The sequence below is a fragment of the Sphaerodactylus townsendi genome, linkage group LG10 (assembly GCF_021028975.2).
Source record: "Sphaerodactylus townsendi isolate TG3544 linkage group LG10, MPM_Stown_v2.3, whole genome shotgun sequence".
Lineage (NCBI taxonomy): Eukaryota > Metazoa > Chordata > Lepidosauria > Squamata > Sphaerodactylidae > Sphaerodactylus > Sphaerodactylus townsendi.
The window spans coordinates 5,542,002-5,555,704 of record NC_059434.1 but is presented as its reverse complement, the minus strand read 5'-3'; the positions used below and the strand labels follow the sequence as shown (position 1 = coordinate 5,555,704).

At 48.3% G+C, this 13,703-nt stretch overlaps 1 protein-coding gene across 1 annotated transcript in view; it reads right to left on the bottom strand.

Annotated features, from left to right (window-relative positions):
- Positions 1 to 11,744, bottom strand: part of C1QTNF7 (C1q and TNF related 7) — a 60,580-nt gene extending 48,836 nt beyond the window's left edge. Inside the window, exon 1 of the mRNA XM_048508659.1 lies at positions 11,441 to 11,744. The gene's annotated coding sequence lies outside the window, so the exon portion shown is untranslated. The remainder of the gene's footprint in view (positions 1 to 11,440) is intronic.
- Positions 11,745 to 13,703: the final 1,959 nt, after the last annotated feature.

Sequence of the window (13,703 nt, the reverse complement as noted above, 5' to 3'; positions counted from 1 at the left end):
AAAAAAAGAATAGGTGCAGTGTATTGTAGTCTTAAAAGGAGCCCCGTGGCATAGTGGTTAAGTGCTTGCACTGCCACTCACACGGTCAGGAGTTTGAGCCCACTGTGGGTCAGATATCCTGGCAGCTGGCTCATGGTCAACTCAGCCATCCATCCATTCCTTGGTGGGTAAATGAGTACCTACCTCATAGCTAGGGGATAAAGAATAGCTGGGGAAAGCAATGGCAAATACCCCATAAAAACGGCTTGCCTATGAAATCACTGCTTGCAGTGGTGCCCCAGGGTCGGACACGACTGAAGGGGAAACTTAACTGAAGAGTCCCTTTTCTAAGGTTGCCATCTATGGGTGGGGTTATTTCTGGAGTTTGTGGGTGGAGGAGCAGGAGATCAGGTTTGGGAAGGGAGGGGATAGAGCAGCGGTTCTCAACCTGTGGGTCGCGACCCCTTTGGGGGTCGAACGACCCTTTCACAGGGGTCTCCTAAGACTCTCTGCATCAGTGTTCTCCACCTGTAAAATGGATAAATGTTTTAGGAGTTGGGGAGTCCACCTACAACAAGAGGGAACTTGTATTAAAGGAGTGCTGACATTAGGGAAGAGTTGCCGAGAGAACCACTGGGATAAGCCCGGTCCAGAGGAGGTCCACCCATCTTTGCCAGGGGAATTGATCCATGTGATCTGGAGATCAGTCTGGGAAATTCAGAGACTTACACAAGGCAGCTCAACAGTGTAAGAATACAATAAAATTGATTCAAATGCTCCTCATAAAATTATCAATAGAAGAATTGCCCCAGAGCCCACCAGTAGCATAAGCTGCCTACTGTAATACCTATAAACAGTCCTGTGCTACTTGAAGATCTCTGTATGCTGTTACCCAGAGAGATTCTGCAAACCTTAAAAAGCAGACTTCTAGAACAGGAATACCATATTTTGTTGGGCCAAGCAAATAAATCATGCTCATCCCTTTCTGTCAGAATAGTACCAGAACAGGGGCACGTAGCCAAATATCTTGAGCTATTAACTGAACCCCAACAGAGATGGATTATTACAAGGGCCAGATGCAATACTTTTCCATCGGCCATTACAAAGGGTCGCTACCTATCTATCCCTCTCCAGGAGCGGGTATGTCCACACTGTAAAACCAAGTGGAGACTCTTGCTCACATTATACTTGACCAGGGGTAGGGAACCTGCGGCTCTCCAGATGTTCAGGAACTACAATTCCCATCAGCCCCTACCAGCATGGCCAATTGGCCATGCTGGCAGAAACTGATAGAGGTGTAATTCCTGAACATCTGAGATTCTCTAATCTTAGTATCCGAGATATGTGGGGTATTAGGAATTTCTCTCCTGGAAGTCTTAGACAAATCTGAAAGAGACTCCTGGCAACTCTGTTGTGGAGCTTTTGTTAAATAACTTACAGAGGGCGTGCTCTTGGAAAAAGTAGCAAAATTTCTTTTACCAGTGACAGGATTTTCTAAGTAACGTCCAATGCTAGATACAGTTTATCGGTCTGTGTTTTGAATGTACTTTTGATCTGTACTTCAGAAATGTCTGTAATGCTCTGGAGCCTATTTTAATATGCCTAATAAAGGTTGTTGTATTGTATTGTATTGTCCTGTGTTGCCCTGACGGTGTGTACCAGCCGTGGAAGCTCAATGCTCGTTCATTTCATCTTGGGAAGTCTAGTCAATACTCCGAAAAGTGTTGCAACATAAATCAGTCAAAGTTGCCATGTGGAAAGGGAGTGGATTTTAGCATTCAGGAAAGGAAGCATATTTTAGAATTGCTCTTTTAGAAATCTGGAAGACACCCCTGATTTAAGCTCCATAAAGCATCCCTATAGAAGTTAGGGAAGGAACTAGAGGCTCAGGTGGAGTATGTGCGTGCATGCATGTTTGTTCCAGTTCCGACTCTTACATCTCACCCTAGTCCAGGGGTCTGCAACCTGTGGCTCTCCAGATGTTCATAGACTACAATTCCCATCAGCCCCTGCCAGCATGGCCAATTGGGAATTGTAGTTCATGAACATCTGGAAAGCCACAGGTTGCAGACCCCTGCCCTAGTTGGACCAAGAACATCTGGAGAGCCACAGGTTGCAGACCCCTGCCCTAGTCAGACCAAGAACATCGGGAGAGCCACAGGTTGCAGACCCCTGCCCTAGTCAGACCAAGAACATCGGGAGAGCCACAGGTTGCAGACCCCTGCCCTAGTTGGACCAAGAACATCGGGAGAGCCACAGGTTGCAGACCCCTGCCCTAGTCAGACCAAGAACATCGGGAGAGCCACAGGTTGCAGACCCCTGCCCTAGTTGGACCAAGAACATCTGGAGAGCCACAGGTTGCAGACCCCTGCCCTAGTCAGACCAAGAACATCGGGAGAGCCACAGGTTGCAGACCCCTGCCCTAGTTGGACCAAGAACATCTGGAGAGCCACAGGTTGCAGACCCCTGCCCTAGTCAGACCAAGAACATCTGGAGAGCCGCAGGTTTCAGACCCTTGCCCTAGTCAGACCAAGAACATCTGGAGAGCCTCAGGTTGCAGACCCCTGCCCTAGTCAGACCAAGAACATCTGGAGAGCCTCAGGTTGCAGACCCCTGCCCTAGTCGGACCAAGAAGAAGAACCCAACAGTCCATTTTTGCTATGCAGTGGCCTGGCTTTTTCTAACATAGGGTTGCCAGCTCTGTGTGAGGCTATACATGGAGATTTGGGGTGGGGGATGGAGCCCAGAGAGGATAGAGTTTGGGGCCAGAAGGGACCACAACAGGGTATATTGCCATAGAGTCCACCCTCCAAAGCAGCCATTTTCTCCCGGGGATCAGTCTTGATTGTCTGAAGATCCATTGTAATAGCGTGAGATCTCCAGGCTCGGTGCCCCTACTCCAACCGACTTGGAGAACGGCCCCCGACTCCAACAGAGGAAACCTCCTTCCACACACACTTCACAAATCAAAAGGATAAGTGCTTTGCAAATGTGGTTCTTCTTTAGACCATCTGTCACTTGAGCTTCCTGTCCCACAAAGACCAAACTTTCCTGACCTAGAATTGATTCCAGTCCCCTGTCAGCGAGTAATGATGACTTCTGTCTATATTTAAACTCATAGAGGACCTCCTTTTGCTTTTCTCAGCTTGCCGCCCTCTTTGGAAAGATTCCAACATGTAGAAATCAGAGTCCTGTGCTGTGTTGGGATTGCTGCCCACTGGGCGGGGCCTGATTTTAAGACAACAAAGAGCAGTATTCCTGGAGAAAAGGGCAGCTTTGGATGGAATTCTACACGGTTTTATACCAAGGTGACCAGATTTTTACTCTTGTAATGCGGGGCGCGAGTTGCTCCTGTGGCTGAGCCGCTAGAACACTGCCTTTGCTGGCTCGATCAGGAAACAGGGAAGTGCCCCAGAAGGCAGTGCGGCTTGGCGCAGAAGCGATCGCTGCAGGATGACACTGCCTTTTGCGTTTCTCCCGGTCAGGGAAAGCGAAGTGCCGCGAAGGCATATCTTCGCGCTCCCGACAGTCTTGGCGCTCCGCACTGCCGCACTGCCTTCTGAAGGCGCTGAAAGGAAGGTGGGAGAACAGGGCAGGGAAACAGGGGAAGGCGCCCAGCAGAAGGCAGTGCAGACTTGGCGCAGGAGGCGCACACAGCCGCAAGAGCGCATTGCCTAATCAGGACAATTTTAAAACCCCGCGGGACGCGGGACACATTGCGGAAAAGCGTGAGTGACCCGCCAAAGGCTGGTCACCTTATTTTATACCCCGCTGAGGTCTGTGCCCTCCCCAAATCCTGCCTCTGCTCCTAATGCACCGGCAATTTCAAAACCCAGACTTGGGAACTCTGATCATGGCCCCTTCTGCACTGCACAAATAAAACATCTTTAGGACAAATCAAAAGTGTTTGGGGGAAGAACTCTGCACAGCTTTTCCCCCAGCACGACTTCAGGACGTCTTATTTCTGTTCAACCCAGGTTTTTCGGAAAATGCTAAATTAGCCATTCTTTTTCCTCAAGACAGCAATCAAGACGTTTTCTCTTGGCTGTGCGGAACATGAATAATTTTATTTTTCCCACACAAATTTAAAGCTCTTGCTTTCAGTTTCTCCACAGTTTGCGCCCGCCATTTTCTGCCCTCTTCAGGAGGCTCCGTGCTGCCACCATTTGCAGATTTCCCCCATGGAGTTTCATCTGCTTGCAGTTCATCCACACGTCCCTTGGTGTATACACTGCATGAATAAAGTTAGTTTTTCCTGGCGATCCCGCACATTTGTTGATTTTACTTAAAAAAAAATAAGATATCTTCAAAACTTCACCACGTTATAGGACAGTGATAGCGAACCTTTTTGAGACCGAGTGCCCAAATTTCAACCCAAAACCCACTTATTTATCACAAAGTGCCAACACAGCAATTTAACCTGAATACTGAGGTTGGCCCCGAGGCGTGAGTTACTCAGGAGTAAGCTTGGTAGTTGTCAGTGGCTTTGCTTTGAAGCAACCATGCAACTCTTCCAACGGGTGAATCACAACCCTAGGAGGGCTTACTCAGAAGCAAGCCCCATTGCCAGCAACCGAGCTTACTCCCAGGTAAAGGATCGCGCTTTAGTTCTTCACGTGAATATCAGTGGGGTTTAACAGCACTTAACAGGGTTACCTACACTGCTTCCCCAAAACTAGGTCTTAGGTTTAATGCTAATAATCGAGCCCAGTGGCCCAGGCCAGCCTAGATGTGTGTGTGGGGGGCACTCTGTTTGCACGTGCCCACAGAGAGGGCTCTGAGTGCCCCCTCTGGCACCCATGCCATAGGTTCGCCACCACTGTTATAGGAATTGTGACACTGTAGCTTCGAAGATATCTCATTTAAAACAAAAGAAGAAAATGACACGTGCGTGGGATTACCAGGAAAAACTAACTTTATTAATGCACTTTATACACTGAAAGGACAGGTGGATGAGATGCAAGCAGAGGAAACTCCGCGGGAACATTCTGCAAATGGCGGCAGCACGAGGCCTCCGGGGAGGGCAGAAAATGGTGGCCACGAACTGCGGAGAAACCAAAAGTGAGAATCCAGGAGGGGAGGTGGAGAGAGGATTTGAGGAAGGGGGCCCATCATCTGGCTGTGGCTCACCCACCCTGAGGGAAGAAAGGTGGAGGGGGGAGGGGAGCAGAGAGGGGTTAAAGTTAGGGCAGGGACGGGAAAAGTAAAACACTATGCGGACAATAAAAGCCAAAATGGGTCTTAAAACATCTGCAAGATGTTTTATTTGTGCTGAGCAGGAAGGTCCTATGTCAAGACATCTGGAGAAAGCCTGAGATTTTTAAAAAGGAAGGAAGAGTGGGTTGCCCCAGGCATCTTGTAATGTCCTGCATGAGCTGTGTGTATTGTGAGGACACGGGTTTCCTTTGTCAGAGCCACTGTGGTGCAGTGGATAGTCAGCTGGGCCCAAGTTCAAGTTTCTGCTTTGCTACAAAATTCCCAAGAAGCCTTGGGGGAGGGGGGCTCACTTTGGGACTTTCCCCACTCTCTTCCGTCCCCCCTATGCCGCACGCTGCTCTCAGCGCGCAGCATCCCAGGCACACGCCTGGGCATCCCCACGACCCCGCGCTCTGCGCAGGCTCATCAAAAGGCGCCCTTAAGAAGAGCGCCAGGGATGATGCGTGCTGAGGGGGCACGACAGCGGCAGCGTCGGGGCGGCTGCGCTGTCGCCGCCCCTGTCGTGGGGACCCCGCACTACTCTCCTCAAGTAGCGTGGGGCTTAAGGTAAGTGGGGAAAGGTCCTTTCTCTCAGCCTAACTTGAGATCATCTAATGAGGCCCTACCATGGCAATGGGTGGGGCTGCCATCTCCAGGTGGTGGCTGAAGCTCTCCTGGGGTTACAATTTATCTCCAAGCAACAGAAATCAATTCCCTTAGAAGAAGTAGAAACTCCAAAGGGCACGGTTTCTACGACTTTCCTGCAGAGCTGCTTCCCCTCCCTCCCCAAACTCTGCTCTCGTATGGCTTAGGTAGGGGTAGTCAACCTATGGTGCTCCAGATGTTCATGGACTACAATTCCCAATTGGCCATGCTGGCAGGAGTTGATGGGAATTGTAGTCCATGAACATTTGGAGCCCTGTAGGTTGGCCACCCCGGCTTAGAGTTGCCAGATGCCGGTTGGGAAATGCCTGGCAATTTGGGGCTCGAGCCTGGGAAGGCTAGGCCCTGCCCAAACACCCCTTTTCTCCTGCAATCTGCGGAAACTGTTCTTTTGCTATTCACTGCCGCTGTGCCGTAGGGAAGCCGCTACAGATGCGAGACATAAAGCACAAGAAAGGGAGAAGATTTATGGGGCTGCCGTGATTCTGAACCAAATTGTACATTAGCATTAATAGGACGACCGTGCATTAAATCATAGAGAACAGGCAAAATTGTTTCAATATGTTGAACAAAGGGGGCCTCTTTTGGTTGCTGTGCCTATTGAATCTATTGGGTTTATCCTACACCATGTATTTGTCCGGTCTTCACACTAGTGTTGCCATCTGGACTGGAGACTGAGGGATGGAGCCGGGGAAGGGGAGGGTTTGGGGCAACGGTGGGATCCAAAAATTTTAGTAACAGGTTCCCATGGTGGTGGGATTCCAACAGTGGCGTAGCACCAATTGGGCTGGGCGGGGCATGACGGGGGCGTGGCCGGGCATTCCGGGGGTGGGGCATTAATAATTTCTCTGTTACTGTAAAAAACTCTTACTGTAAAAAAAAAGTTCCTAATTCCAGCTGGTATCTTTCTGTCCATAATTTAAACTCATTATAGCAAGTCCTTTCCTCTACTGCCAACAGAAACAACTACTTCTCCTCTAACTGACTGCCTGTCAAACACTTAATACTTTCAAATACTTAATTCTGTTTCTAGAAATCAAAAGAAGGATACTTTCCTGAAACAAGGAACTTTACCATATTTCTAAAACATGTTTTTAAAACAGCCCAACAGGGAGAATTATCCCGTTTTCTACCTTCGCTAACCAGCCACATAGGAAACAACAGGACTTTATGATTTTTGGACCTAATGGAATTTCTAACGGAAAAGCGGACCCAATTAGTAACCCCCTCTTGGCACACACAAATAATTAGTAATCCACTCTCGGGAACTGGTGAGAACCTGCTGGATCCCACCTCTGGTTTGGGGAGGGGCCTCAGTGGGAACTTAAAAAAATTTATTTACAAGGTTTATATCCTGCCTTTCTGCCATCATCAGGTAGCCAAGGCAGCTAATGAATGAAGACAACTCACATTTAAGAACCATCACTCCCTTCCCACCAAATCATTAAAATGATTTTTAAAAGTACATACAAAATGGTAAAAGTGCATCCAAAATGATAAAAGCAACAATTAAAACACTGGGCGAGAGGGGGGAAATGAGGGAACACCAAATGAAACACAGAAGCCTTCACCGGATGGTGGAAGATGGCAACAGATGGACAATCTCCCTGGGGACAGAGTTCCAGAATTTTGGTACCATGACCAAAAAGGCCTTTTTCCAGGTTGCCAAACTGCCTAATCTCAGAAGCTGAGGGTATCCACAGATGACCATAGTAGTTGGGTGGCTTAATAAGGAAGTAGGCGGTCCTTCAGGTATTCTGGTCCCAAACCACATTGGCCTTTGAAGGTCAACCCCGGCACCTTGAATTGTGCCAAGAAGCAAATTGGAACTTAGTGTAGATAAGTCAAGACTGGAGTGATACAGTCCCTACAATCCATTTCAGTCAACATTCTGGCTGCAGTATTCTGCACAAGTTGAAGTTTCTGAACACTTCTCGAGGGCAGCTTCATGCAGGCCACATTGCTGTAGTCTAACCCAGGTGTAGCAACACCGTTTTTATTTTCTGCCCAGGAACTTTTCTGCCCAGGATAGGCTACAGCTGGCTAACCAGTCTAAGCTAAGGTGACCTTTGTGAACCGGGATGGGCGGCTCCTGCGACAGGGTGGTTTCCCACTTCTGTGACAGGGTGGGAAACAGGAGCGCCCCAGAAGGCCGTGCGCTCCTGCAGCCGTGCACGGGAGGCTCCCGCACTGCCTTGTGCCCCAGAAGGCAGTGCGGCAGCCTTCAAAAAACCGGGACACTTGAAAAAACCCGCGGGACGCGGGACAAATTGTTTGAAGGTGGGACTGTCCCGCCAAAAGCGGGACGTCTGGTCAGCCTAGTCTAAGCCGACAAAAGGCATTTGTGGCCACAGGTGCTAGATGTTTAGAGTGGGGTCAAGAGCACCCTCAGATAATAGTTCCTCTAATCCAGTGGTTCTCAACCTTCCTAATGCTGCGACCCTTTAATACAATTCCTCATGTTGTGGTGACCCCCAGCCATAAAATTGGTATATATAATATAAAAAGACAATTTTCTGAAGGTCTTAGGCAACCCCTGTGAAAGGGTCCTTTGACCCCCAGAGGGGTCGTGACCCACAGGTTGAAAATCGCTGCTCTAGTCGTTCCCCACCACTGCACAGAAAGCACTGAGTAGAACTGAGCCGCCTGGGAGAGGTCCCCCTGTCAGGTAGCCAGAGGTGGGATCCAGCAGGTTCTCACAGGTTCTCGAGAGTAGGTTACTAATTATTTGCGTGTGCCGAGAGGGGGTTACTAATTGGTGATTTTGCCACGTGATTTTTGCCTTAGTTACGCCCCTCCTCTCAGCAGTAGCGCACAGAACTTGAAGCAGTCTAGCAGGAGGTGCACCGGCGTGCGTGGCAGCCTGTGCCGTGCCTGGCATCTTCGCTTTCCCTGCCCAAGGACTTCCCATGCAGCTGCCCTTGCCCCAGCCCTCGGCCCATGAACGCCCCGCCCCTGGAATGCCCGGCCATGCCCCCATCGTGCCCTGTTCAGCCCCATTGGCGCTACGCCACAGTTGGAATCCCACCACCATGGGAACCTGTTACTAAAATTTTTGGATCCCACCACTGGCCAGGTACCTTTGGGAGCTCACATGCTAGATGTGAAAGCAATGGCCTTCTGCTGCTGCTCCTCCTGAGCACCTGGTTCCACAAGAAGATGAAGAAGAAAAGGAGGAGAAGGAGTTTGGATTCATATCCCAATTTTCTCTACCTTTAAGGAGACTCAAAGCAGCTCACATTCATCTTCCCTTCCTCTCCCCACAACAGACTCCTTGTGAAGTAGGTGGAACTGAGAGAGTTCAGAGAGAACTGTGACAGGCCCAAGGCCGCCCAGCAGGCTTCACATCTAGGAGCAGAGAAACAACCCCGGGTTCTCTAGATCAGAGCCCAACGTTTTTAACCTCTTCGCCCCAATGGCTCTGTAGGATACAGTGCTGCAGAATCCACCCTCCAAACAATAATTGTATTGCACAGAACTGCTCTCTGCAGTCTAGAGATGAACTACAATTCCATGGGATCCCTAGGTTCCAACTGGAGGTTGACACGCCTCTGCCTGGGTCGCAACAAGTGACAACCTCATCCCTTCTGAGAATGAGCGTAGGTGGCTCAAAATCATCACAAGCGGGCAACACTTCAACGAATGGCTGACACGCAATGAACTGCAACATGTGTCCATGGCAGGAAAAAAGGCAAACTCGGACTAGACTACAAAGTCGGCAGAATCTAATTGAAAAACTGTTCCTTGTTCACCCAGAATAATAGTATGTCAGAGAAGGATCTCCTTTCCCACCGAAGCTCCATTACTAAATTACCCAAGCTCCGTCTCCCCAGCATTCTTGGAATGCCATTTAAGAATATCACTGGGGATATTCTCTTCCCTCCCACTGCATTCCATGTCCTAATGCATCAAAAGCACTTGAATCTAATCTTGTTTATTGGTTCAGCTCATGGGCTGGTCCGCTCAGGTAAACAATACCTTAGGTTTCAGTATGTTAGATCTGTGCAGCCCAGGTACGGATCTCTCTCTGTGTATCACAGAAACAGGGAAGGGTGTTTGATTTATCTTCATAACATTGGTATAATTTATTAAGAGGCCTAAAAAAATCACAAACCAGCACCACAAGAGATTCTTCACAACATAATGCGTCCAACTGCGGACTTTGCCATTACGCTCTGTCTAAAATGTCTCTTCTTTCCGTTGCTGAAACTGGAAATGGCACTCCCAGGGTGGAGCATTCAGACATGCAAAACTCCTTCCCCACACGTACACACATACAGGCAGAAGTGGTACAGTCCGGTTTGTAATGAATGTATAAACTAGCACCTAGAAGTTTAGCTGATGGCAGGATCTTCTCATAGTATACACATTTTCTTTTTTGTGCTCAGCTTGCAAGAGGCTGAGGCCACAGACTATAGAAGGGGCTTCCTTTGATTCAGATGCCTTTTTATTTATGTTCGACCTTTCACATGGTATACCCAGTGCTGTGAAACTGGATGCAGTGATTTGTTCTGATACCCCATCCGCTGACACCACACACAACTCTGTGCATGTGTGTGTGGGAAAGAACATTTCAGGAGTTGCTGAGACTGGTAGACGGTGACCCTGCAGTTCTAAAGCTTATTTCGTATTTACAGCGCAGTTAGAAAAACAAGTCTGTGGGAAATCACAGCAACAAAGATAAATATTCGGGCAAAGATAAATATTCGGGCAAAGATAAATATTCGGGCAAAGATAAATATTCGGACTGATGGTCCCATCTTTTGTGGGGAAACGAAAGCAAATGTTTTCAAAACAGTTAATTAGATGAAAGTGAAGGAGTCAACAAAAATATGAATGCAATTTTTTAAATGCAATTCAGACCCAGGCTAAGTACTCCTGAGCCCTCTTGATTTCAGTGGGTTAGCCGTGCACTTCTAAGAAGAGTTCCACCCTGTTAAGCTTCTTGATCTCAATGGATTTAGGAGGCTGTAATCTCTTTCATTGTTAATCTTGTTATTCTTTACTATTCTTTCATGCAGAAAACAAAAGATAGTTCACTTCAATTTTGAAAATGTTCTTTGCTGTTACCAAATTACCAAAAACTTAATTCCATTATTACACAATAATTCTAGTAATCAGTGTCCGTTTTCTCTCCAAAATTTCAGAAATAAACAGGTCCTTCTTTTGATGATCTCAGATTTATCAATTTCCAGGATATTAACTTAGCACTTCATAATGTATTGGTCTCGGACCATTACGACCAAAAGAGTTTGCAAAAAAACTCATCGCTGCTTCTTCCTGACTTTCCAAGGCTCTGTTGCCCACTGAAATCGTCACAAACCTGAGAGAAACCAGCTTGCAAAGACTCTTCCTGTTTGTACAGCTGAGTGGGTTTTATAAGCCTCGCTGGCATTCTGTGTTCTCAGAATTACATTCTCAGCGCTTTGGGTATACAACTTTGCATCGCATTACATGATATATATACAACTTCGGTGACAGGTCAGAATTGGATTTTGGGTGCTGTTATTCCTGTGTTTTAAAAAATCTACATTTTCATCACAGCCCATCTTTCCTCTACGAATTGTCAAAGGGCTCCAGAGCAAAATCAGTGGTCTCTTACCTTGTTATGAAGTCACATCACTCAATGTTTTCAATCACACCGTATGTTTGCCTAGGGGCAGTGGCACATTTCTTCAATTTCAAGTAAACGTAGATATTCCAATGGGCCACAGTCTTTCCCAGACGACGGCAAAGTGTCTTCTTTTCAAATAACAGGCTGCTCTGCAGCCCAGTTCCCAAGTTTTGCAACTGTCTTTCTCAGCTAAATAAACACCCACTCCTTGCCTTGAACGGCCGCCAAACACTCTAATCTAAAGCAACTGTCAACCTTGCTAAAAAGCTCTCCTTTGGAGAAGAGGTCCCGCTCCCTGCGTCCCGGAGAAGAATGAAAGCCCTCTTGCTCTGCCTCCAGACTGAAGCAATAGGCCGCTTCTAGTCTGACTAGAAAGCACTCAGTGCTGGCAATAAGTTGACATAATACATGGGAAAGGGAGTGGGCCAAATTCTATAGTTTTATTGGGGGGGGAGAACAGAAGAAAAAAGGGGGAAAACTATACTTTCTGGCCAAATATGAATTTATGATGGGGCTTGGAACAGGAATTACTCAGCTCGTGGCTCGGAATAATAAAACAGTAGGTCAGCCTGTCTGTTTGGCTAGGACACAGGAGGGATATTCTAGGGTTGCCAAGTTCCAGGGAAGGCCTGGAGATCTCCTGCAGTGACGGCTCATCTCCGGGCTATAGAGACCAGTTTCCTGGGATAACACAGGTGCTTTGGAGGCTGGACTCTATGGCATACACACCCATTGAAGTCCCCGCCCCTTCCCAAACCAACTTCCCCCAAGCTCCACCCCAAATCTTCAGGGATCTCACAACCCAGAATCAACGATCCTAAACCCTGAGGCTTGGGAAAGTGAAGTATTTTTTTTCCAGAGGGAGGACCTCAGCATGGTATAATTCTATACAGTCTATCTTCTAAAGCAGTGGTGGCGAACCTATGGCACGGGTGCCAGAGGTGGCACTCAGAGCCCTCTCTGTGGGCACACGCAAACAGAATGCCTGCCCCAACACATCTAGGCTGATCTGGGCCGCTGGGCTCGATTATTAGCATTAAACCTAAGACCTAGTTTTGGGGAAGCAGTGTAGGTAACCCTGTTAAGCGCTGTTAAACCCCACTGATTTTCATGCGAAGAACTAAAGTGCGATCCTTTACCTGGGAGTAAGCTCGGTTGCTGGCAAGGGGGCTTGCTTCTGAGCAAACCCTCCTAGGGTTGTGATTCACCCATTGGAAGAGTTGCACGGTTGCTTCAAAGCAAAACCACCGACTACCACCAAGCTTACTCCTGAGTAACACACGCCTCGGAGCCAACCATTTTTTCTAAACTAAAACCTCAGTATTCAGGTTAAATTGCTGTGTTGGCACTTTGAGATAAATAAGTGGGTTCTGGGTTGCAATTTGAGCACTTGGTCATGAAAAGGTTCGCCATCACTGTTCTAAAGCATCAATTTCCTCTGGTGGACCTTGTCTTTGTGGTCTGGAGATCAGTTGTAATCCATGGAGATCTCCAGGGAAGTTGGCAAGCCTCTCAGTTTCTCATCCACAACACTGAGATAGTGGCCTTTTATGCATGCAGAGCTTATCACAGTTTGTGTCAGTTTCGCAGTGGGTTTTTTTGTCTGTTTAAACAGGATTCAGCTGCTGTGAAGTGTCTTCAGCCGATTGGATTGGCCATTTTACCCACCCTATCTGTCCACTCAAGCTCTACTGCAGTGGCGTAGCGCCAAGGGGACGGTGGTGTGTGATGCACCGGGCATGCACAGGTGCAGGGGCATGGTGGGGGTGTTCCGGGGGCGTTCCTGGGTGGGCGGGGGCATGGCAGGGCCGCAGGGCACATGCGTGCCCCGGGTGCAGTTCCCCCTCGCCCTACTGCCTCTTCCTGTGTGTGCTGTCTTGAGTCTAGTGTGATTTTGCTAGACCATGTAAATTTCGTGTACATTTCATCAGCCTACTGATCCACTGATAGACCAGCGGCAATAACATGATGAAAGGTCTTCCGATTGCTCTGAATTACTTCCACGGAGAATGGGAGGAAGGCGGGGAGGAATGAGGCAAACCAATGCAAACCAAGCACATTCTGACTGATCTCACACTGCTGCTCTGCCCCGCAGTGGGGCAGAGATTCTCGTACTGATGCAATTAGAGTTGCATTGCTGGAGACCCCTGAAGCTGCACAGCTTGCAAGAGTGGGGAAACTGTTGCATGCCTCCCTCCTTCCGGGTAGGCAAGGAAGGCAAGAGCAGAGGTTGGTTGCTTTTTCAGATCCC